Source organism: Somniosus microcephalus, chromosome 3, assembly GCF_052327205.1.
Source record: "Somniosus microcephalus isolate GS21.2 chromosome 3, FLI_Smic_1.0, whole genome shotgun sequence".
Taxonomy (NCBI): Eukaryota; Metazoa; Chordata; class Chondrichthyes; order Squaliformes; family Somniosidae; genus Somniosus; species Somniosus microcephalus.
Window position 1 is genome coordinate 85,924,133 of NC_140989.1, and position 26,920 is coordinate 85,951,052.

A 26,920-nucleotide genomic window follows, 5' to 3' on the forward strand; every position below is an offset into this window, starting at 1 on the left:
TTTCCTTTTAATGTGATCTTCTTGCAGACTTACCTTTGTAGTATTGTAAATTATCAATGTAAGGATTTTTGAAGTTGGACAGCTGATCATTCAGTATGCTCTCCCGATCACAATAAAATACAGCATGCCATTTTGACGACATGCTGAACACTGCCAGTAGGTTCCTACCATTGGTTCTCTAACAGAGTGGGAGATACAGCTGCGGAGAGCGAAAAGAATCTGTCCATGGTTGCTCAACGTAGCAGCCCAGTATGTAGTGCGCAGTATTGATTGTCATGATCTTAATCGTCTCAGTCTTGGATTCCAAACCTATCAATATTCCTTCGTTGATACTTTTAAATGATCATCATTGATAGGAACATATCTAGGAAAAAAACAGTACTGTACACACTCATACTGGCTCATACGAATGTAATATTGTTACAATAGGGTTGGAAAATTCCACTAAACGTGTAACCCATTGTGTGTCCAATATTAGTAAACCAAGTAAGATTTCCAGCTTACAAACTCAGTCTTTATTCTTCAGTCTTTCTTTATTTTGTTCTGTTTTTAATATTACCATAATAATACTTACACTTATATAGTGCCTTATAATGTCAAAATGCCCCAAATTGCTTCATAGAATGAATTACTTTGGACTGTAGCAACTGTTGTCACGTAGGCAAATGCTCCAACCATTCAGCTTTCCTCCAAAAAAAATACCCAGTTAAACCACCAGGACAGAAGAAAGCAACTGTGTCTAACATTTCATCAAAGGGATGACAACTCTAACAATATAGCTTTACCTAACTACTGTACTGGGATTACAGTCTCGATTACTGATCATGTCTTGCTTTTCAAATCCCTCCTTGGTTTCATAGAAACATAGAAGATAGGAGCAGGAGTAGTCCATTCGGCCCCTCGAGCCTGCTCCGCCATTCAATGAGATCATGGCTGATCATCCAAATTCAGTACCCTGTCCCTGCCTTCTCCCCATATCCCTTGATCCCCTTAGCCTTAAGAAATATATCCAACTCCTTCTTGAATATATTTAATGAACTGGCCTCCACCGCCCTCTGTGGCAGAGAATTCCACAGGTTCACCACTCTCTGGTTGAAGAAATTCCTCCTCATCTCAGTCCTAAATGGCTTACCCCTTATCCTTAGACTATGACCCCTAGTTCTGGACTCCCCAGCCATTGGGAACATCCTTCCTGCATCTAGTCTGTCCAGGCCTGACAGAATTTTATAGGTTTCGATGAGATCCCCTCTCAATCTTCTAAACTCCAGCGAGTACAAGCCCAATCAACACAATCTCTCCTCATACGTCATTCCTGCCATCCCAGGTATCATCCTGGTGAATCTTCGCTGCACTCCTTCCATGGCAAGAACATCCTTCCTCTGATAAGGCGACCAAAACTGCACACAATACTCAAGGTGCGGTCTCACCAAGGCCCTGTACAACTGCAGCAAGACATCCTTGTTCCTGTACTCGAACCCTCTTGATACGAAGGCCAACATACCATTTGCCTTCTTAACAGCCTGCTGCACCTGCATGCTTACCTTCAGCGACTGATGCACAAGAACACCCAGGTCTCTTTGCACTTCCCCTTCTCCCAATCTATTGCCATTCAAATAATAATCTGCCTTCCTGTTTTTGCCACCAAAGTGGATAACCTCACATTTATCCACATTATAGTGCATTTGCCATGTTTCTGCCCAATCACCCAACCTGTCCAAATCGTACTGGAGTTTCACGACATCCTTCTCACAGCATACCTTCCCACCCAGCTTTGTGTCGTCTGCAAATTTGAAGCTACTACATCCAATTCCCTCGTCCAGATCATTAATATATATTGTGAACAGCTGGGGTCCTAGGACCGATCCTTGCGGTACCCCACTAGTCACTGCCTGCCACTCGGAAAATGACCCGTTTATTCCAACTCTTTGCTTTCTATCTGCCAACCAGTTCTCTATCCAAGTCAATACCTTGCCCCCAATCCCATGTGCCTTAATTTTGCAAGCTAATCTCTTATGCGGGACCTTATCGAAAGTCTTCTGAAAGTCCAAATACACCACATCCACTGGTTCTCCCTTATCTATTTTACCAGTTACAGCCTTAAAAAATTCCAGTAGATTAGTCAAGCATGATTTACCCTTTGTAAATCCATGTTGACTTTGTCTGATCCCGTCACTGCTCTCCAAGTGCTCTGCTATTACATCTTTTATAATGGACTCTAGCATTTTCCCCACTACCGATGTCAGGCTTACCGGTCTATAATTCCCCGCTTTTTCTCTGCCACCTTTTTTGAATAGTGGGGTAACATTAGCTACCCTCCAATCCATGGGTACAGTTCCAGAGTCTATCGAGTTCTGGAAGATGACCAGCAATGCATCTACTATCTCCAGGGCCAATTCCTTAAGTACCCTAGGATGTAGATTATCAGGCCCTGGGGATTTATCGGCCTTCAATCCCGTCAATTTCCCCAACACCATTTCCCTACAGATACTGATTTCTTTCAGTTCCTCCCTCTCATTAGTCCCTATATTACCCAACATCTCTGGGAGGTTATTTGTGTCCTCCTTCGTGAAGACAGAACCAAAATATGTATTTAATTGGTCTGCCATTTCTTTGTTCCCCATTATATATTCCCCTGATTCTGACTGTAAGGGACCTACGCTTGTCTCGCCCCTCTGTAACCTCCTCCAGCCCTACAACCCTCCAAGATCTCTGCACTCCTCAAATTCTGGCCTCTTGCATATCCCCTATTCCCTTTGCTCCTCCATTGGTGGTCGTGCCTTCAGCCACCAAGGCCCGAAGGTCTGGCATTCCCTCCCTAAACCTCTCCGCCTCTCTACCTCTCTCTCCTCCTTTAAGACGTTCCTTAAAACCTACCTCTCACCTGTCCTAATATTTCTTAATGTGGCTCGATGTCAAATTTTGTCTGATGCTGCTCCTGTGAAGCGCCTTGGGACATTTTACTACATTAAAAGCACTAAATAAATGCAAGTTGTTGTTTTGCCCACTATATGGATGCTGTAAGCAAGAAATTAAAAAAAACTCCTTTGGCGCTCGCCTGTGCAAAAGCGTCAGGGCCAGGGTCCAAATTATATTTAGGCAGACGGTGTGAGACCCAGCTAGTTTCAAATCACTTCAGTTTCGCACAAGCTACAATGTGACTGCAACCATTGTAAAAGCAACTTTATAAGAGTACTGTAAGAAAGAAATTCGAGAAATTCTAGCATTTATATAGCGCCTTTCACGACCACCGGATGTCTCAAAGCACTTTACAGTCAATTAAGTACTTTTGAAGCATAGTCACGGTTGTAATGTGGGAAATGCGGTGGCCATTTGGCGCACAGCAAGCTCCCACAAACAGCAATGTGATAATGACCAGATAATCTGTTTTTGTTATGTTGTTTGATGGGTAAATATTGGCCAGGAAACTGGGGAACGCTCCCCTGCTCTTCTTCGAAATAGTGCCATGGGATCTTTTACATCCACCTGAGAGAGCAAACAGGGCCTCGGTTTAATGTCTCATGCAAAAGATGGCATCTCTGACAGTTCAGCACTCCCTCAGCACTGCGCTGGAGTGTCAGCCTAGCTTTATGTGCTCAAGTCGCTGGAGTGGGACTTGAACCCAGAACCTTCTGACTCAGGAGGCAAAAGTGCTACCCACTGAACCACAGCTGACACAGTACCTGAGGTGCTGGAGCTGTCAGGACAACAATAAGTCGGCCATTGCCCTCGCAATGACAAGGACCTCAATAACCCAGCAAGAAGGGCTCACAGGAGCTCTAGAGGTCCCAGGGGGGGCTGGAAGCGGCAGGGCTACTGCTGCATGAGTACAAGCTGCTCCAATTACAGAGGGTGAGTTAAACCTGACTGTAAAACAAAGCGTGGAATTTGTGACCGGGATTGTAAAGAAAGAGATTGTGCAAACAGCTGCTTGAACTACCCGAAATAGTTGGTGTGTTTAATACGATTTAATTGCCTTTGCAATTGATGCCTATGGTAATGGTAAATGGTTAGTACCATTTGCCCGATATAGGTGGCTGTCTGGGTGAGCGGGGATGGTGCAAGAGGTGGGGACTGTATCTACAGTATATTTTGACTGCAGTTAAATGTGTTTTCTTCAGATCGAAATTCGAGCAACAGTTTTTCATAAATGTAAAGCTAATTTAAGGGAGCTGAAAAATTCCTATTCATCGCTGTAAACCTATCAAATATTTTTCCAGTACTGAGAATCCATTAAGTATGAAAATTTTAAAGTAGATGTATGAATATTTAATGAAAATGACTTCATTGTCTCTCAAAGTAGGTATTAAAAAGTTGTCCAGACACATATAAAGTGCTAAGATTTAATACAGTAACAAAAATTTGATACTACAGCAAGAGCTCTTGCTCTAATGTTCCCTTTGGAAACCATGTAATACACATCAATGTGAAACAAACCACTTCTTGGATTGGGTTTTTGTAGACTTCCCTCAAATGCATTTTACCCTAGTGGCTGTACATATCAAAGGGTTTATGTAGTGCTAAAAAGATATAGCATTGAACACTTTAAAACAAGAAAAGAACAGACGATCCTAGTCATGCCAGACTACAATATTTTCCACCATCATCCCCTTTACTATGCCTTTGACTATGGCCCAGCTTCTGTTTCATGCTGGCTTCCTTTGTAACTAATTAGCTGTAAGTATCTTGTGCCATGTACCCTCACTGATTGTCTTTGCTTTAGCTTTCTCCCTCCTCTTCTGAAGATACTGGGAGACAACTCCATGGGCATTGTCAGCTGTCCAGTACTTAGCCCAAGTGGCCACTGTTTCATGTGTGAGCCAAAGTGTCAGAAAGCTATTGGATCATGGAAAGTAGCAGATCTTATCCTTACGCTTTGTCTGTACATGCATACTTTCCAACAGATGCCACTGGATTGTGATTAGGAGCAGAAACCCTTGCTGATTTATTCTCCCCTACTTTAGACATGCTCGCTAATGTTCAGTTGAGACCAGCTAACCCAGCACAGACTGGGAATTGAACCTGGTGATTTCATGATTCATGACTCATTGCTATACTGGACATCAGCATTACTTTCTCATTAGTAGGGGGCTGGGAACTCTTTTTTCCCCCTTTGTTCATTACTTGCATTACCGCTACAATGACATATCAATAGTTCATTCATGTGCAGCAGTTAGTAATTTTCAACACTCGTGCACAAAAAAAGTTAAGTGCTATAAGCACTGATCCACACCTAATGTGATGTTTTAAACCTTTTCTGTGTTACTGGGGAAAATCTGTACCACTGATTCCACAACATTTTTAGAACACTTAGCTGATAAATATTTTGTAGCTTAAGATTAGTATACAGTCTAAATATTCACAAGCACTCTGGCACACATAGATCACCAGTCTCCTTTAAAAAAAACACTGCGTGTGTGTGTGTATATATATCTATATATATCTCTCACACATCACCACAAATACAAATAGTTACAATATTTACTTAATTGATGCTATGAACAGTTTTAATTTATTTTCCTCATCGCATGCTGACATACATGTCCAGTGTCTCATTTATCATACACCTTTCACACATCCTTTTCCCCTTTCTCCTCAGGCTAAACATAAATTTGTGACTGAGTGCTGGTAGGATATGAATAATCAAGGGGCATTGCTCCAGCCTTGGCACATGCTATTGTGCCTTTGTATAAAGCTGATAATTTCTCTCCTTTACTTCCACTGAACATCACTGTCTGAATGCTAATCAATTCTGTCGTTCCTTTACACCGACTGTTGAAAAGGAGCCTTTGCGTTTAATTAATTAACCCTAGAATTGAAAAACACATCTAATAAAAAGGCTAGGAATCGGGTGTTACCTGAAGAAAACTGCATTTCACAATTGGTTTATGCCCACAGACAGCTATGTTTCCATTATTTGCAATGCTTGACTTTTATATTTCTGTTTAGTAAGGGGAATCATTTACCCATGGATTTCAGCTTATTTGCTGAAACCTTACAACTGTAAATGAGATTGATAATGCAAATTCCAGACACTAAAGCCGGGAACACAATGTGTCATGGCCCTCTGCGAAGGTGAGGCTATCAAGGTGCTAATTAAACTCCACTGAACGTTATAAGGTCTCAAACAACAAGCTGCTAAGATTGCAGTTATGTGTCTTCCTTAATGCAGTATTGCTGTGCTTTGCAGTTAGTGCTTCAAACCTCCCTGTGGATTTTCCTACTACCCCAAGCAGCTGATAAAATGAGGTTTGACTAAGAAACATCATCCTTGCTGCAGATGGGAGGGAAAATTGCTAGCTTTAGCAATCTTCCCTTTAGTAGCCTGGTTTGTGCTAGACTGTATGGACAATTAATTTGTTCAGCTTTTGTTCTCACTTTACATTGAGATGTTTAAAAAAAATGTTGTACAATCTCAAAATAATCACAGTTTGCTTAGAAGCAGTGATTATCACTAAATATAAAATTCAAACTGCAAGCTTTGTACTTTTATTTACTTATCAAAGCTTTCATGAGGAAAGCAAGAGTTATTAATAATTTGGCCCTCTCTTCCGTTGAGCTATTCTCAGAGGTAATGCATAATGTACAACATGCATTCTACTGTGAGCGTACTTGGATTTTTCCCTTTGCTTTGCACTATTAAAGCAATCATTTTAATGAGTCTTATCTAACATAAAAATAATTTCTGAGGAGAATATGTTTCACAGCTGGTTTCTGAATACACCAGTGATACTGTGCCTTGTTCTATTTTATTATCTGTATATATAAAGCGGTTCCTTCCGTTTGTCTGGGTGAGAATGCTTTTTCTTTGTGTTGAGAAACACACAATGCACGATAGTCATTGTCTAAGGCCCCTGCCACAATCTACCATAGCTTCGACCATCTCTGCCACTGCCCCTGCCTCAGCTTATCTGCCGTTGAAACTGTTACCCATGCCTTTGTTACCTCCAGACTCGACTATTCCAATGCTCTCCTGGCCGGCCTCCCATCTTCCACCTCCATAAACTTCAGCTCATCCAAAACTTTGTATCCTAACCCACACCAAGTCCCACTCACCTGTCACCCTTGTGCTTGCTGCCCTACCTTGGCTCCTGGTCCACCAAAGTCTTGATTTAAAAATTCTCATCATCGCGTTCAAATCCCTCCATGGCCTCGCCCCTTCCTAGTTCTGTCCTGCAAGCCTCCAAGCCCTGCAACCCTCCAAGAATTCTGCGTTCTTCTAGCTCTGGCCTCTTGTGCATTCCCCACTCCCTTTGTCCCACCATTAGTGGCTGTGCTTTCAGCCAAAGAGGCCCTAAGTCCCAGAATATCCTCCTTGCCTTTAAAACCCTCCTTAAAACCTACCTCTTTAACCAAGCTTTTAGTCAACCATCCTAATATTTTTTTCTTTGGCTCAGTGTCAATTTCTGGCTGATTACGCTCCTGTGAAATGCCGGGCGACATTTTCCTACTTTAAAAGCGCTATAGAAGTGTAAGTTGTTGTAGTGCAAAGGCATCATTCCCATTATGGGCACAAGAGATCATTATGATGTGCAAGTGTTCCACATCTTTTCCCTCCTGAAAAGGAGACAATCCCTTTTAATGAGTCTACTCTATACAATACTAAATATAGCAGTTTTGTTTTTATCCTCACCTTAAATCAAATTTAAACTGACCCAGAGATTCTATTCAGCAGAAGGCATTTGATAAGCTGTCTCATGAGGCTTATTAGAAAGATTCAGGTATAAGGTGCAATATGGAGATGCAGCAGTGCAGATAGAAAGTTGGTTGACAGACTAGAAACAAAAGATTAGGGTATTGCTAGGATTGGAGAAAAGTGTAGCTCAGGGGTCAGTACAATGTTCCTGCTAAGCTGTGCGGCTGCGTGACGGTCTGGAGGACCTGCACAGGCCGCTCTTCGGCTTTTAAATGGAAGAAACCCCGCATGCACGAAAATTTGAATGGGCCGCGCAACCAGTTAAAGGGACCGTGCACGAAAAAAAATTAGAGGGAACACTGGGTCAGTATGTACTGGGTCTACTTTTGTTCTTGGTATAGATAGCTGACCTGAACTTGGGCATAGAGAGCAAAATCTTAAAACAGTGAAGAGGACTGTAAAAGATTTCAGGAAGATATGGACATGTTAGCCTATTTTTGAACCACTTTCATGTGTGAGGTGAACGTGACAACCACTACACTACAGAAACCAAGGCACAGGGTTCAAAGCAATGCAGGGAACCCCCTTAAAGTTTCAAAGCCAATGGCTCAACCTTTCAGTCTTTGCAGCTCTACGGACAGTTTAACAGAATGGGCAGACAGATGGACAATGCAATTTAACATGGATAAGTGTGAGGTGATACATTTTTGGAAGAAAAACAAGGAATGGAAGCATACATTCAATGAAAAGATATTGAAGGGTCTGGAGGAACAAAGAGACTTAGAGGTTCAAATACATAACTCACTGAAAGTATGTGCAGGTAGATAAAGCCATAAAAAAACAACAGTATTTTGGGTTTTATAAATAAAGGCAAATAAAGAGATGATTTTTTTTTTACAAAACATTGGTTAGGCTGCAGTTAAAGGAAATGAGTGCAGTTTTGTGTACCCTTTGTAGAAAATACATTGAAGGCATAGCAATTGTACAGCGCAGATTTGCCAGGATGATGCCATGGATGAGAAACTATAATTATAGGGAGACTTGAAATACTGGTGCTATTACCACTGGAGAAGAGAACACTAAGAGGAGATTCAATAGATGTTTCAAAAATTATGAAGAGATTTTCATCAATTTCAAATTGTCATCGAAAGTGAGGAGAGGGGTTAGGAAAAATGTCCTTAGGCAATAAGCAGAGGTTGTTGTGTGAAGGAATAAGCTATATACCTATTCAGAAAAATACACCATTCTATGAAAGAATCCTGGCCTTATTAAAACATGACAAACTAGGTCTGGAAATCTGGAAGCCTCAACAATCTAAAACTGTTACAGCATTCTGGAAATAGAGATAAGATAAGTTGTTGACACTGAATCAATAACCTTATTGAAACAGGAGGTTGGAGGCTCCTGATGTCTGAATCTTTGGAAAAAAGACAATGGTACACCCTGTTAAGTTGTTCTAAATTACACTTCGGAAAGAAACACATAAAATTAAGAAACATATGCCTTCGTGGGAATGGCATCAAGTGGGGGAGGCACCTGCCGTCACACCGTTTTTGTGTTGAACTTGGAACACCTACGGAGGAGAGACATAATTCTGTGTTACAACCAGTTAAGGTGACTAAGAATTGCATAGATCACCCTGGCTGAGGTGTTTTAATTTACACTTTGTAAAAAGACATAAACAGAAGACCTATGTAAAAATGACATCAAATAGATGCACCTGCTAATACACCATTTTTTATGGTGGGCTTGGGACACCTGGGGTAGAGACATAATTCTGCATTGCTACCAGCTGAGGTGACTGTAAGAATAGCAGGGGTCAGCAGAAAAATGACTAGAGATAATTAGCTTACATCAGCAGAAAACTTCAAAGGAAATACCACTAAAAAAAGGATATAAATATTGAACTTTCAAATGGGATGATAGTTTCGCTGTAAAGGGGCAAAGCGATTCTCAGCTTCAGAGGCAGGCTCTGTAAGTCTACACCTCATTGTATCCTGGGGATCAACGGTACTGTATTTGATTTTGGTGGATATTCTGAATAAACTTTAAGGCCTAGAAATTAAGTTTGGGGCGCCCAGCTCGCCTGGGCGCCGGAATTACCGCTGCGCGCGGAGCCACTTGCGCCAGCGGGATATTCAGTTTCAGCGCCCCAAGTGGAAGCCGGCCGCTAAACAAGGGTTTCGGCGCCCCGCTTGGGGCGCTGAAACTGAATATCGGCGTGCAAAGTGCCGCAGCGCCACCCGCTGCGGCACGGCAGCCTGCGGTACTGCAGGCCTTCCCCTCACTCTTAAGGGGGAGGTGCCTGCAACAGTGCGATCCCCGCTCGCGAGTGCCGGCAAATGAGCCCGGCACCAAGGAGAAGCGCCGGGCTCTCGGGAAACAGCCGGCAATGCCGCGGGGGGGGCGGTGTAGGAGGCCGGGGACGGAGGTGTGGGCAGGCAGCCGCCGAAAAAGCGGCCGGCCGCACCTCCACCTTAACTCGCCCCACTACCGGCACAGGTAGGCCCCTGTGTACCGGTCGCTGTTTGCGGCCGGCGCGGAGGAGGCGGCAGCGACCAAATATGGCCAGCGGGGCGATAGCGGGGCGCTGCGCACACCGATGACGTCATCGGTGGCGGCGCAGCGCTACAGGCTAACGCCGCCATTAGCGCCCCGCTAAATATCGCGGTAGGTTTGGACAGCGGCGCAAAAGCCCTCTTTGGGCGCAAAGTGGTGGCGCAGGCCACTGAATTTCTAGGCCTAAGAACTGTAAAACTGTAGCGAAGTTAAGATTTGAGAATAAGGAGGTCTGATAAGAATTGAAAGCTTTCTCTTTTTGGAACTGGTAAAGTTGCGATTGAATCACCAACTGTAAAATACATGTCGGTTCTTTAATAAATCTATATATTTTTAGAATTGTCTCACATAATACTTCTGTATCAAACTCGCAATCTCAATCTCTGTACACTCTTTTGTGAGGAATTGCAGAATTCTGGGGGAGTTTTCCAGACCCTCATAATATCCGGAATGCTACAGTCTAGCTAAACTTATTAAAAGTGCTATCTGGAGGATGGTAACATCTTCAGGTTGTTCCTTTCCTTTAAGGAGAGATAGTCTGGACCTTTAGACCCAATTAAGTATCTTTAGGATTTGGCTACCTCAAACTTTAGTTGAAAGTGAACATCTGAGGAATACGCCTGATCCGGGGTAGCCCTAAATGGGCTAGGACTACTAATTATTCCTTCAGTTGGTGCATGCAATGTTTTACCACAGAGGATGGTTGAGGCAGAGACAATTGCATCTTTAAGGAAAAATTGGGTTATGAGGAGAAAGCAGGACAGTGGGATTTAGTTTGGATTATTCTCGCAAAGACCTGCTCCAGATACAATGGACAAAATGGCCTCATTCTATGCTGTAAGCATTTATGGTGTTATGGATCACTGGGTGCTGCTGGATAGAAATCAGTTATGTAAACCCCAGACAATTTTCCCATCCCTAGCTTGAGGATGCTGGAGTCAACTACAGTTGACTGTAATCTCCCTGGCATAAATTGTCAGTCTCAGCACTTAGATCTTCCTGGTCTGTATGGCTCAGTACCACACTACATTTACCCAGTGAGCTTTCAGGGTTTGCATTAATAATGATTCTACTGTTAATAATTCTATTAGGAAGGACATCTCCATTAAACAAGAACCACAAGAAGGTATAAGCTGGTACCGGCAGCTGATTGGTGCCAAGCTTTTCTTACCTTCATTTTTTTTTTAAATGACTGGGGGAGTAATATCAAAAAGTTGCAATTATTGGAAATTTAAAACAAAGTCAGAAAATGCTGGAAACATAGCTCAGTCACTTTGCACAGAGGGAACAGGCAAATTGACTTGTGGGTTGTGCCCTTCTTCAGAATCAGAAGATGAAAAGTGAGCAGGCACTAGAATCAGACAGAAAAGGGAAGGGGGAAATATGGAGAGAAAATATTGGTGGAATGATCTTTGGAACTGTTTAAAAAAAACACAGGTGATTATCAGGTGACTGAGATGATCGTTGCGTCAGGCAATGGAAAGGACTAAAGAAATGAAAGACATTAGAGAAACAATGATCGTGGAAAAGCACTGACTTAGTTCTTTAAGCATTCTTTGTTTCTATAGTGCCTTTAATTTTTTTTAATATACCAGCTTTCAGGTACAGTGCACCACTGACTGTAATTATAGTCATTTGAGCAATGACCAAACAACTGTACGGCTTACCTAACCAGGAAGAGCTATTGTTGCATCAATGTGAAAATAGTACACAAACCTCACAAAAACAGTAATGCACAATAATTCACAATTCGTAAGAAGTCTGCACGATGTTTTTATTCCGAGGTAATCATCCATAATACATTTCTTTGACAGAAAAGGAAGGCAGGAATGGATGACATGATGCAACCATGGCTAATTACATCTCTTTACAACTCCTGTACTCCAACAGAGAACTGCTGCAGCTGACCACGTGTTTGAACCAGGACCCCAAATAACCAGCTGCTTTTTTTCATACCATCTAGCAGATTTTGTCAAAGAATAACAAAACAATACAAAAGATACTTTGGAGCGCAATTGCTACAATGTGCTTACTCCTATAAGGGTGCTATCTAGTGTTCAGTTAACAACATGCAAGTACCTTACCTTATCAGTTTGCACCCATGATCTTCTAATTACATAGAATTACATAAAATGTACATTCAGCACAACTGATCCATGGTCTTATTGTCCAAGGAGTATGTGGCCTCTTTGTATCAAAATGCACCACCTCATGTGACAGTGACAGGATTGGACAAAGTCAACATGGATTTACAAAAGGTAAATCATACTTGACTAATCTACTGGAATTTTTTGAGGATGTAACTGGTAAAATAGATAAGGGATAACCAGTGGATGTGGTGTATTTGGACTTTCAAAAGGCTTTCGATAAGGTCCCACATAAGAGATTAGCGTGCAAAATTAAGGCACATGGGATTGGGGGCAAGGTATTGACTTGGATAGAGAACTGGTTGGCGGACAGAAAGCAAAGAGTTGGAATAAACGGGTCGTTTTCCGAGTGGCAGGCAGTGACTAGTGGGGTACCGCAAGGATCGGTCCTAGGACCCCAGCTGTTCACGATATATATTAATGATCTGGACGAGGGAATTGGATGTAATATCTCCAAATTTGCAGACGACACAAAGCTGGGTGGGAGGGTATGCTGTGAGGAAGATGTCGTGAAACTCCAGTACGATTTGGACAGTTTGGGTGATTGGGCAGAAACATGGCAAATGCACTATAATGTGGATAAATGTGAGGTTATCCACTTTGGTGGCAAAAACAGGAAGGCAGATTATTATTTGAATGGCAATAGATTGGGAGAAGGGGAAGTGCAAAGAGACCTGGGTGTTCTTGTGCACCAATCGCTGAAGGTAACCATGCAGGTGCAGCAGGCGGTTAAGAAGGCAAATGGTATGTTGGCCTTCGTAGCAAGAGGGTTCAAGTACAGGAACAAGGATGTCTTGCTACAGTTGTACAGGGCCTTGGTGAGACCGCACCTTGAGTATTGTGTGCAGTTTTGGTCGCCTTACCTGAGGAAGGACGTTCTTGCCATGGAGGGAGTGCAGCGAAGATTCACCAGGCTGATACCTGGGATGGCAGGAATGACGTATGAGGAGAGATTGTGTCGATTGGGCTTATACTCGCTGGAGTTTAGAAGATTGAGAGGGGATCTCATCGAAACCTATAAAATTCTGTCAGGCCTGGACAGACTAGATGCAGAAAGGATGTTTCTGATGGCCGGAGAGTCCAGAACAAGGGGTCATAGTCTAAGGATAAGGGGTAAGCCATTTAGGACTGAAATGAGGAGGAATTTCTTCACCAAGAGAGTGGTGAACCTGTGGAATTCTCTGCCACAGAGGGCGGTGGAGGTCAGTTCATTAAATATATTCAAGAAAGAGTTGGATATATTTCTTAAGGCTAAAGGGATCAAGGGATATGGGCAGAAGGCAGGGACAGGGTACTGAATTTGGATGCTCAGCCATGATCTCATTGAATGGCGGAACAGGCTCGAGGGGCCGAATGGCCTACTCCTGCTCCTATCTTCTATGTTTCTATGTTTCTATTCACAATATATATTAATGATATAGACAAGGGAACTAGATGTAACATCTCCAAGTTTGCAGATGACACAAAGCTGGGTGGGCGTGTGTGCTGTGAGGAGGATGCCGAGAAACAGCAGGATGATTTTGACAGGTTGGGTGATTGGGCAGAAGCATGGCAGATGCAATATAACGTGGATAAATGTGAGGTTGTCCACTTTGGTGGCAAAAACAGGAAGGCAGATTATTATCTGAATGGCAATAGATTGGGAGAAGGGGAAGTGCAACGAGACCTGGGTGTCCTTGTGCACCAGTTGCTGAAGGTAAGCATGCAGGTGCAGCAGGCGGTTAAGAAGGTAAATGGTATGTTGGCCTTCGTAGCAAGAGGGTTTGAGTACAGGAACAAGGATGTCTTGCTACAGTTGTACAGGGGCTTGGTGAGGCTGCACCTTGAGTATTGTGTGCAGTTTTGGTCGCATTACCTGAGAAAGGATGTTCTTGCCATGGAAGGAGTTCAGCGAAGATTCACCAGGCTGATACCTGGGATGGCAGGAATGACGTATGAGGAGAGATTGGGTCGATTGGGCTTATACTCGCTGGAGTTTAGTAGAATGAGAGGGGATCTCATTGAAACGTATAAAATTCTGACGGGACTAGAAAGACTAGATGCAGGAAGGATGTTCCCGATGGTCGGGGAGTCCAGAACCAGGGGTCACAGTCTAAGGAGAAGGGGTAAGCCATTTAGGACAGAAATGAGGAGGAATTTCTTCACCCAGGGAGTGGTGAACCTGTGGAATTCTCTACCACAGAAGACAGTAGAGGCCAATTCATTAAATATATTCAAGAAGGATATATTTCTTAAGGCTAAAGGGATCAAGGGATATGGGGAGAAAGCAGGGACAGGGTACTGAATTTGGATGATCAGCCATGATCGCATTGAATGGCGGAGCAGGCTCGAGGGGCCAAATGGCCTACTCCTGCTCCTAACTTCTATGTTTCTATGTTTCATACTTATCTATATTGAAATTCATTTGCCAATTACATTCCCATTCTGCAAGTTTATTTATGCCATCCTGTATTTTTTGCAGTCTTCCTCAATATTAAATATACCCCTAATTTAGTCTCATCCACAAATTTTGAAATTGTACTTCCGATTCCCAAGTCCAAATCATTTATGTAAATGATCAACAACAGCACCAATCCTTGTGGAACACCACTTTCCACATTTTATGAGTCTGAGCAACTACCCTTAACCCCTACTCTCTGTTTTGTCGTTGGCTTGCTATCCATTCTGCTACTTGTCCCCTGATTTTACATGCACTGACCTTAGTCATCAGTCTACCATAGAATCATAGAAAGTTACAGCACGGAAGGAGGCCATTTCGGCCCATTGTGTCTGCGCCGGTCAACAAAGAGCTATCCAGCCTAATCCCACTTCCCAGCTCTTGGTCCATAGCCCTGCAGGTTAGAGCATCCCAAGTGCACATCCAAGTACTTTTTAAATGTGGTTAGGGTTCCTGCCTCTACCACCCTTTCAGGCACTGAGTTCCAGACCCCCACAACCCTCTGGGTGAAGAAATTTCCCCTCAAATCCCCTCTAAACCTTCCCCCAATTACTTTAAATCTGAGCCCCCTGGTTTTTGACCCCTCTGCTAAGGGAAATAGGTCCTTTCTATCCACTTTATCTATGCCCCTCATAATTTTATACACCTCACTAAGGTCTCCCCTCAGCCTCCTCTATTCCAAGGAAAACAGACCCAGCCTATCCAGTCTTTCCTCATAGCTAAGATTCTCTGCTCCCGGCAACATCCTTGTAAATCTCCTCTGTACCCTCTCTAGTGCAATCACATCTTTCCTGTAATGTGGTGACCAGAACTGCACGCAGTACTCTAGCTGAGGCCTAACCAATGTTTTATACAGTTGAAGCATAACCCCCTCCCTGCTCTTGTATTCTATGCCATGGCTAATAAAGGCAAGCATTCCGTATGCCTTCTTAACCACCTTATCTACCTGGTCTGCTACCTTCAGGGATCTGTGGACATGCACTCCAAGGTCCCTTTGTTCCTCTACGCTACTCAGTGTCCTCCCATTTAACGTGTATTCCCTTTCCTTGTTAGCCCTCCCCAAATGCATTACCTCACACTTCTCCGGATTGAATTCCATTTGCCACTGCTCTGCACACCTGACCAATTTATTGATATTGTCCTGCAGTCTACAGCTTCCTTCTTCAGTATCAACCACACAGCCGATTTTAGTATCATCTGCAAACTTCTTAATCATACCCCCAATTCAAGTCTAGATCATTGCTTTATACCACAAAAAGCAAGGGACCTAGTACTGAGCCCTGCGGAACCCCACTGGAAACAGCCTTCCAGTCACAAAAACACTCATCAACCATTACCCTCTGCTTCCTCTGTCCGAGCCAGTTTTGAATCCAACTTGACACTTTGCCCTGGATCCCATGGGCTTTTAACTTCGTGACCAGACTGCCATGTGGAACCTTATCAAAAGCCTTGCTAAAGTCCATATACACTACATCAAAAGCACTACCCTCATCTACCCTTCTTGTTACCTCCTCAAAAAATTCAATCAAGTTTGTCAGACACGACCTTCCCTTAACAAATCTGTGCTGACTATCCTTGATTAATCCGTGTCTTTCTAAATGAAGATTTATCCTGTCCTTCAGAATTCTTTCCAATAATTTTCCCACCACCGAGGTTAGGCTGACTGGCCTGTAATTACTCGGCCTCTCCTGTTCTCCCTTTTTAAACAAGGGAACCACATTAGCAGTCCTCCAGTCCTCCGGCACCACACCTGAAGCCAGAGAGGATTGAAAAATGATGGTCAGGGTCTCTGCTATTTCCTCTTTTGCTTCGCTTAACAGCCTGGGATACATTTAATCCGGGCCTGGGGATTTATCCACTTTTAAAACTGCTAAACCCCTTAATACTTCCTCTCTCACTGTTTATTTCATCTAATATTTCACACTCCTCCCCCCCAATAGCAATGTCTGCTTCGCCCCTCTCCTTTGTGAAAACAGACGCAAAGTATTCATTAAGAACCCTACCGATGTCTCCCGCCTCCACACACAGATTACCCTCATGATCTCTAATAGGCCCTACCCTTTCTTTAGTTATCCTCTTACTCTTAATATATTTATAAAACATCTTTGGGCTTTCCTTGATTTTACTTGCCAAGAATTTTTCATGCTCTCTCTTTGCTTTCCTAATATCCTTTTTAATTGCACCCCTGCACTTTTTGTACTCCTCTAAAGATTCTGGAGTATTTAGCCCTCGGTATCTGTCATACGCCTCCCTTTTTTTCTTTATCCTACCCTGTATGTCTCCAGACATCCAGGGGGCTCTAGATTTGTTAGTCCCACCTTTTTTCTTTAAGGGCACATGTTTGGTCTGAACCCTCCGGATCTCCTCCTTGAATGCCTCCCACTGCTCTGACACTGATTTACCTTCAAGTTGCTGTTTCCAGTCCACTATGGCTAAATCCCCTCTGAGCTTAGCAAAATTTGCTTTTCACCAATCTAACATTTTTATTCCTGATCTATCCTTGTCTTTTTCCATAATTACCTTAAATCTAACAGAATTACTGTCACTAGCACCAAAATGCTCCCCCACCGATACGCCTTCTACCTGCACAGCTTCATTCCCTAAAACTAAGTCCAGAACCATCCCCTCCCTTGTTGAGCTTGCTACATACTGGCTAAAAATGTTCTCCTGGATGCATTTTAGGAATTCCGCACCCTCTATACCCTTCACACTAATTTTATCCCAGTTAACATTGGGGTAGTTGAAATCCCCTACTATTACTGCCCTATAGTTTTTGCACTTCTCAGAAATTTGTCTACATATTTGTTCTTCTATCTCCCTCTCACTGTTTGGGGGTCTGTAGCACACTCCCAGCAGTGTGATCGCCCCTTTTTTGTTTTTCAATTCATATGGCCTCATTTGATGATCCCTCCAACATATCATCCCTCCTCACAGCTGTAATAGTTTCTTTAATCAATACCGTGACCACCCTCCCTTTTTACCTCCCTCTCTATCCCATCTGAAAATCCTGTAACCAGGAATGTTCAGCTGCCTTACCTGCCCCTCTTTCAGCCATGTCTCTGTAATAGCTATAATATCATAGTCCCAAGTATCTACCTGTGCCCTCAGCTCATCTGCCTTGTTCGCTATACTCCTTGTATTGAAGTATGTACCATTTAGTACAGGCAAACCTCCTTGTTGACTACTATCTAGCCCTTGATTCCTCTATCCTTCCAATTTATTTTCTACATTTTTGTTTTCCAATTCCAGTTTTTCTTCCCTCCCTATTGACTCTATACTTAGGTTCCCACCCCCCTGCCAAGCTAGTTTAAACCCACCCCAACAGCATTAGCAAACCCTCCCGCGAGGATACTGGTCCCATTCCCGTTGAGGTGCAACCCGTCTGGTTTGTAGAGGTCCCACCTCCCTCAGAAACGGTTCCAATTCTTCAGGAATCCAAAGCCCTCCCTCCTATACCATCTCTCCAGCCACGCATTCATCTGCTTTGTCTTCCTATTTTTGTACTCACTAGCACATGGCACTGGTAGTAATCCGGAGATTACTACCTCAGAGGTCCTGCTTTTTAACCTCTTCCCTAGCTCCCTAAACTCTGCCTGCAGGACCGCATCCCTCTTCCTACATATGTCGTTGGTACCGATATGGACCACAACCTCTAGCTGTTCACCCTCCCCCCTCAGAATGCCCTGCAGCCGTTCAGTGACATCCATGACCCTGGAACCAGGGAGGCAACATACCATCCTGGAGTCACGTTTGTGGCTGCAGACACGCCTGTCTGCTCCCCTAACTATTGAATCCCCTATTACTATTGCGCTCCCTCTCCTCTTCCCCCCCGCCTGTGCAGCTGAGCCTTCCATGGTGCTGTGGACTTGGCTCTATGTGGTACCTTATCATGATTAAAAGGGGAGCATGCTACCACTGAACCAAATTAATGCTTTATACAATTTAAGAAAGGCACACAGCCTAATGGACCTCCACCCTCTATTAGCTGGCCCCTCATTAACCACCACCATCAGTCCTATGCCTTTATCTCTAGCGTCTGTTGCCACATTCTGTTGTTCCTCCTCAGATAGTTTGCCATTTGTGTCAGTAGCAGACGGAACATTAATGCAGAGCACACAAAGCACAGAACATTCTGTATTTAAACACTAAAGGACAGTGCTGATATTTATTACATATTGACTTGATTAGATTTTTACTGCTTTATATTACTTTCGCCTTTAGATATCTCCAAGTCATACAGCAATGATTGACCCTGAGTCCAGGCTGGTGACTTGACCCTAAAATTCTATCCATACTGCAATTGAGTGGCTTTTTGAAGATGCACTGGAATAACAGGCGTTCAATTGCCATGTGAGTTTACAGTCCTCCCTATTGGAGGATGCCTCACTTCTCTTCATTGCCTCTTGCTGAAGGAACAGTGAAAAATATGATCTTATTGTATGGAGAACCATGGTTTGTTACAGGTCATGTCACTCCGTGCTGCAACGCTTGCATATAGGGCTGCACTTTACCAACGTGCCACTCCCTGGACAACTTTATTTTAAAATTAATTCAGCGGTGCCACAGATTCGAGCTTGTTTACTGCTCTCCCGTACACTTTGGGGTCGATTTTGTCTAACCTGTCGGGAAGAAGGCGGGACTTCCCCTTTCGGGTTTTTGACCCGCCTACTTTGACGTCCAGCCAATCCGCTCGATTTTCCCTTGATTGACCTTGTTGAGCCCGCCCAGCGGGCTCAGCAGGCCAATTAAGGGCCACCCGGCAACAGGTGACGTCACAGACTGCAATTTCATCTGTCAAGATTTCTTGAGAGATGAAATATCAGTGTCTCACAGCTGCTTGAGGCTGTGAAACACTGACAGTCTGATTTCTAAGATGAGTCCTTCTGCGCAGACTCATTTAGAAATCTCAGCAGCACTAAAAGCTGAAGGCTGTCACTTTTGACAGATCGCAGCCGTTCAGCTTTCAGTTCCAAGTGAGTGATGCGCTCCCGACGGCTACAGGAAGAAAGGCTGTTAAGGTAAGTACAGGTAAGTAAAAGTACTTTACACACTTTAGACACACCAAACACACTTACCTTTACACTCATGCACCCATCACTCACCTGAGTGCCGACATCGCGACCCCTCCAACTCATTCAACCCGAAGGCCCGCCTGCTCTAACCTGGTGTGGTTTGGAGCCATCGGGAAACTCACACGAAACCCATCAAAATAGGGATTAGGTTAAAAACTGCCTGTTAACTACCTGTTAACAGGCAGTTAAATGGCACTGATCCCTTCCCGCCTGGTTTCGGTGGGTCCCAGTGCAGGGCGGGTACCCGCCGCCCCTGAAACTTACGTGGGGTGGGGTTTTGGGCAGGATGGTGTCAAGACCCCCAAAGTCGGGATTTCCCCCCCCCCACACGCCTGAAACCCCGCCTGGTGGCTCCACGAAAATCTAGCCCTTTGTGTTTGCACTAAAGGCACCTCCCAGTAAATGTTTTGGAGAGAAAAATTGAAATAAAATCATCCAGAAGGGCCCACAAGAACCCAATGTACTACTCATCTAATCAGACCACTTTTTCCACAATGCTATGGAACTGCTGGTGGCACTAGGAAGACACAATGACCTAGTGGGAGAAGTATCTTTATCTCAGGTGCTGAGTTAACTCCATTAGCTGGAGTTAAAATATATTTACTCCATAGTTCCAGGGTAAAACCAGTGCCCTATATCTTATGTATCACATGGAAAAAAAATATATTTGTGATTTATTTCAATCCCTATGGCTAAACCTTAATTATTACACATCAACTCTTAGCAGTGATATGGTGTCACATCATAACAATAGGTCTACCCAGTGTAGAGATTCGCATATCCCTGGTAAACAGGATCGGGTGGGTATATTGGCCTAGAAATTCAGTATAGCCACTTTTGGGGCGGTAAAGTCGGGCGGCCGCTAAAGTTTGCGCCCGGCGCAAAGTCGCGCCACCTTCGCCGATATTCAGTCGCATCGCCCCAAGAGGTTGCTGCTGCGCTAAAACAGGCGATGCACGACTATCTTTAGGCGCTAAGCCGGCAGTGCTGAGCGATACCCCTGAGGCCGGGCGCAGCGCAGGTGCGGCGAGTTGTTGATTGACGGCAGACACTCTGGCACCGGTCAGCTCTTAAAGGGGGAGGGTGGATTTGTTTGCCTGCCACGCCCTGCACACTGCAGCCCTCAAACTAGGCCTGACCACTTCAGCTTCATCTGCACAACGCCCAGGGCTATGGAGAAGGCCAGGGAGAGAGCGCAGCGCTTCAGCGACGGTGACCTGAGGCTGCTGGTTGGTGGAGTGGAGCGCAGGCGCCATATTCTGTTCCCAGAAGGTGGCAAGAGGCCGCTGCCCAGGCCTACTGGAAAGCCTGGAGGGAGGTCTCAAACAGGGTGTCTTCCAACAGCGTGGTTGCCAGGACTCCTGTGCAATGCCGGAAGAAGTTCAACGACCTCACTCGGGTTGTCAGGGTGAGTACCCTTTCCAGTGTCCTCCTCATCCCTGCATGTGCACCTCACTTTATGGGCAAAGGGACCTGAAAGCCCTAATGGCCAGCCTTCATCCAGCAGCTATGGGACTGGCATGAAAATCACTTGCACATTCAGCACTTTACACACTGTACAAGCTATTCGACCATGGGAGGCAGTGCAGACAAGATCAGGGCTTCACACTGTACAAGCTATTCGACCATGGGAGGCAGTGCAGACAAGATCAGGGCTTCACACTGTACTTAGAGGCCGTCCTTTCTCTTGCAGGCCAAGGTGGCGCACAACCGGCGGAAACGAACTGACACCGGGGGAGGTCGTCCTGACGTAAAAGAGCTCTCCGACCTCGACCAGCATGTGGAGCGCATTATGGCAGGCCGGCTGATTGGCCCCGTCGCCAGTGGAGATGCCGACCCTGTTCAGGGCACCAATGGTAAGGGCATCACCTTTTTGACCTCGCTCGTTCCACTTGCGCCTCAGATCAGCATCCTTTGCCACTGTCCGACCAATGCAGTGAATGGCACCACTCATGCCTCCCTCGCTGCCGCCCTGTCCTCACTCTAAAGCTACTCTTGTGCCTTCCTGCTTTCAGATGGTGAATCGCCAGGTGAGGAGGCGGGCCCTCAAGCTGCCACTGTCAGCGCTTCGGAATACGAGGAGGAGGAAGAGGAAGCCGGCCCATCAGTGCCACCCTCAGCCGCGCCAGCCCATGGCGATGTAGGGGACACGTCTTCCCTGGAGGGGAGCTGGGGGGAAGGGTCGGAGGAGAGTGAAGCTCCGGGGCCCAGCGGCCTGCAGCAACGCGGGAGGGGTGGGGAAGCTCGGCGGACTTCTCCCCAGAGGGTGAGTGCGGCCTCCAGTCCTGCGACGGTCAGCGCAGAGGAGGTGCGGCTCCTGGAGGAAATGGCCGTCCAGGCTGAGCGCAGGCACAATGAGCTCATGGCTGCAGTGGCAAGGATGCCTGACTCCATTGAGTCTTTGTCAAGGAGTGTGCAGCAATTTGGAGCAGCACAGGCCAGGAGTCTGGATCAATTCAGTGCAGCACAGGCCAGGAGTCTACAGGACTTCGCGGCAGCACAGGCGGCTTCGAGCCAAGTGCTCAGTCGTGCCGTCCATTCACTGGCTGTTGTCATGCGGACACAGACCAGGGCCACGCGGGCACTAACTGCTGCCACCCTCGCTGGATCAGCCAGGCATCGCCAGGGCACTCGCCGCGCAGCAGCAGCCCAGCAGTCTGTTCTTCAGCTGTTTGCTGCGCATGCTGCAGTGCTGGCCCGTGCGAGTGCCAATGTCTCAGGCAACCAGCGAGCACCTGCGATCTGCCAGGTTGGCACCATTCCTGCAGCCGACACTGCCACTCCGCCATTGCAGCTGCCACGAGCCGCTGGACAGACTGCTGCCGCCCAGCCAGAGTTGGAGCAGTCAGCAGCCGGCTGTTTTTGTAAGGCCGAGACTGGTGTCTTTCTTTCTTTTTGTAAGGCCGAGACTGGTAGTTTTGTGTTTTTGGAGGGGGCTTCTCCACATGAGGATGTAATGTGGGAAGGGCAGAGGTTTGCAATAAATTATTGTTCTTAAATTGCACTGTGCATGGTTTTTTTGTAAAGTCCGGGTTGCCCTGCTCGGCTGAGGGCTTGTGGAGCGGCTACATTCATCTGCTGACATTGGCACAAGCCATTCCCTGAGAGGGGGCCTAGAACCGACGTTCAATAAGCCGGCGACGGGCGGCCCTTGCACTTTCTGCCTCCCTCCTGTGCTGGTCCTCCTCCTCCTCCTCCTCCTCCTCCTCCTCCTCAGGTGGTCCTCCAATGTCTGGTGGCAGTGGCTGAGTCCTGCGGATAGCCAGATTGTGCAGCATGCAGCAAACGACCACGAAATGGGAGACTCGCTCCGGCGAATATTGTAGGGCTCCACCGGAACAATCCAGACAGCAGAACCGTTGCTTCAGGACGCCGATTGTTTGTTCGATGATGTTCCTGGTCGCTTGATGGCTATCGTTGTATCCCTCTTCAGCAGGGGTGCTGGGCGCATGGAGCGGGGTCATCAGCCAGGTACACAAAGGATAGCCTTTGTCCCCGATAAGCCATCCTCGTGGGTGAGGCTGGGCCTGGAACATGTCTGCCACAGAAGTCTGTCGCAGGATGAAGGCATCGTGGCTGCTGCCTGGAAAGCGGGCATTGACAGCTAGGATGAGCTGCCTGTGGTTACACACCAGCTGGACGTTCAGCGAATGGTAGCCCTTCTGGTTGCGGTAATCCTCGGCATTCTCCAGAGGTGCCCGCAAAGCCACATGCGTGCAGTCAATGGCGCCCTGCACCATGGGGAAGCCCGCGAATGCTGCAAAGCCCATTGCACGCTGTTGCTGCTTGGCAAGGGCCATGGAGAAGGAGATGAACTGACGTCTCCTTTTGAAAAGGGCATTGGTCACCTGGCGGATGCAGCAATGCACGGCGAACTGGGAGATGTTGGAAATGTCCCCAGTAGCGGATTGGAAGGAGCCGGTGGCATAGAAGTTGAGAGCCACCGTCACCTTCACTGCCACCGACAGAGACGTCCTGCTCCTCAGCTGTGGCTGCAGATCACCGCCAAGCAGGTGGCAGATCTCTGTGACTACCTCCCTTCTGAATCGCAGCCTCCGAACACACTGCTCGTCAGACATGTTGTGATAGGAGAACTGCTGGCGGTATACCCTGGGTGGGTAAGGCCTCCTTTCCCGACGCCTGTTGCCCCCTCTCCGTCTAGCCAGGGCTGCCACTCTCTCACGGCGTCTGTGAGCCCTTTGGATGCAATTGAGAAAGCCAGCGTTTGCACCCATTGCAGCCCCCATAATATGCTGGCAAACAATGATATGTCAATGAAGGCAAAGACAAGTGGAAAGCTGTGGCCTGAAGCCACAAGTGCCTGTCCGAGTGTTGGGCCAAAGCAGAAAGCTCTCTACCTTGGTCTCTCTGCAAAGATCCGTCTCTCAAGAAGGAGTGCTGCGAAACGGCAGCCTTTTATAGTGCAGGAGGAGTGCCCTTTAATTTGCGCCCCCCGCGCCCCGCATCGACTGAGCACCATTCCACTCTAACAGTCGCTAGGGGCGCCAGGCACACAATGGGGCGTCGCGACTGAATTTCCGGTTGGGGGCGCACAAAGGGCGTTGCACGAGAAAATGACGTCATGATCTGCGCGCGCAGCTGAGCGCGTGCAAAGACTTTGCGCCGCCGCTAAATCGTGATGAAGTTGGGGCGAGGCGCAGATCGCGCTGCACCCGGCCGCTAGCCGCCTAGCGCCCGACATCTACTCCTCCTAAGGCGCTACCGGCTGGCGCAACCAACTGAATTTCTAGGCCATTGTGTTTAATCGGAGTTTAGGATGGAATATAACCCACTCGTAATACAGCAAAGCATATGACCGTGACAAGCAGCTAGTACCGGACCCGATCGCACAGACGGCTGGCATACGTGAACAGTTCTCTGACTTGCGGCCTCTCTTCCTTTCGTCTGACTGGTGAGCATGGGATCACTCTCGAAAGAGCGCTCGACCAGCCCAACCTTTGCTTAGCTTTCCCCTCCACCATCTGTGTGGACAAGCACTCAGGGTGTTACTTTTATTTTCTTTTTAGGGGTGAGGCTGAGGCCAAGTTATTGACAAGACCATTTAACCTATAGAGGTTCCTCATAAACCTCATCACCCAATGGGGCATCAGATTCTTTGTCTCGATTCTTGGATGAAAGCCCTCCCCAAAAGGGGGTCTCATTATCTCATCCAGTTTGTCTTATTGTTTAATCTTTCTGAAGGTTCTTCCTTTGGAATTTGTATCTTATCTCTCTTGTCTCTATCCTCCTTGGCACAGCAAGTACAAGGGGCCCAAGCCACAGCTGTCGCACTTTAGCCAGTCGTTATCTCACTTTCATCTAGCAAACGGCCCATCCTAAGATGGATACCTTAACCTCCTCAAATTCCTTTCATTCTATGTCTTTCAACTAACTATCTTTTAATTATCTTTGCAAGCAGTTCTGCGAAACAAACTCCAAATTCTATCTCTAGATATTATAATATAGTTATTAGTAATAATGCAAGAAACATAGGTTGGGCCTTCATTGGCCAAATTAAAGATACATTAACAAAGTCAAAACCCTAACTTACAACCAACAGACAGCTAGCCTGGCAGGGCGAGGCCATGCTATGGCCCCCTGTGTGGGATGTTTATGCCTCACCTAATCTAACTAATTAAAAAGACTGTCTCAAATTCTAATGCAAGTTTTCCAGGAAAACAAAACTTATGCAATCCTCAGTAAACATAACTTATACATTAACCTCTTACTTGTCTCGAGCAGAAACATACAATCATTTAAACACAGTATTATTCGCGTAGCCATATACATTTTTAAGCACCCCTAGTTTCTAACACCAGTGAACACCTGAAATAGCACTTTAGTAAATTCATTAGTTTTTCTATATTCTAACTTATTTTAACCTCCAAATCTACTGCAGCAGCTAAAACATCTTTATTCTCAGAGACCCACACTTCCTTTAAATTACCAAGTGGAACAGTCTAGCCTGCATCCCTTTAAATATGTCTAGCCACAGTAAAAGCTGTTTCCTTGGCAACCACGAAGCACATTAAAAAGAATTACCACAAAGCATGAATTCCCAGAGCAGAAAGAAAACCATCTTGCAATATTTTAAGACCCCTTAGTATCAGTTTAGGTTAAGCCTGAAATCTGCTCATGAAAACCCAACAAGATACATCCATTCAGTGTATGTGAAATTTATAAAACACCAAAGACAGCTATCCATCTTAACCCATGTCAAAAACATTTAAAAAAATAGTTTTTAATAATCATGCAAAAATACTAAGCTCAAATTTTACCAATTCATGTCATTTTCAGTTAATAATAATTATTGTTATTAATAATTTTTCAATAGCCGATTGCATTTTTTCTTTCATTAGGAGTCCAAGACAATGCCTGTTTACTGTCATTATTGGTACGGTAACACCCAATAGATAAATAATCCAGCTTGTCACATGACATTCAAACATTTCAAAGTTGGCACTCATGATTACTACAATCCGATCCTAAGATTGGCATTATTAGTTGATCAAAACGTCACACTGCAGCACATACTCAGCACACTGCAGTGATTACAGTTTAAACGCCTGCATCATTTCTACTCTCTATTTTTCATGCATCTAATCTGATTCCAGGAAAGCAAAAAAAACAAGAGATTTATAGGTAACTTAAAAGGCATCACAAACACTCCTGGTAATGAAATGTTATCAGCATTCACCTTTCCATTTTTGTTCACAAGCACAGTCCCGTTGATAAAAAGATACATGCACTACACGCCATTTACTACCACACAAAAACGCTGGTAATTGAATGATAAGCTCGCATATGTCAAAGACACTCTTGCAAACAACTCTTCGTAGAGATACAGCCTGCAACTGCCACTTTCCTTCAGCCAGAACATTTTTTCCCTGTCAAGCCTTTATGTGCTTTATTGATGGGGGATGAGGATGCTACCCCTTGCACAACTAAACACCACAAAATTAAGAGGATTAATAAATTCATAACAGCAATAGGTGGGTTAATACAAGCTGCAGGCTTCTCATGCATGTAAACAGCACTTCTTCCGACAATCAAGAAATGACTTTGCCTGAAT

The 26,920-nt window shown here is 45.3% G+C and overlaps 1 protein-coding gene across 15 annotated transcripts in view; it reads right to left on the reverse strand.

Moving 5' to 3' along the window:
• Positions 1-26,920, reverse strand: part of nrxn1a (neurexin 1a) — a 2,435,560-nt gene that overhangs the window by 71,523 nt on the left and 2,337,117 nt on the right. The gene's annotated exons all lie outside the window — the stretch shown is intronic.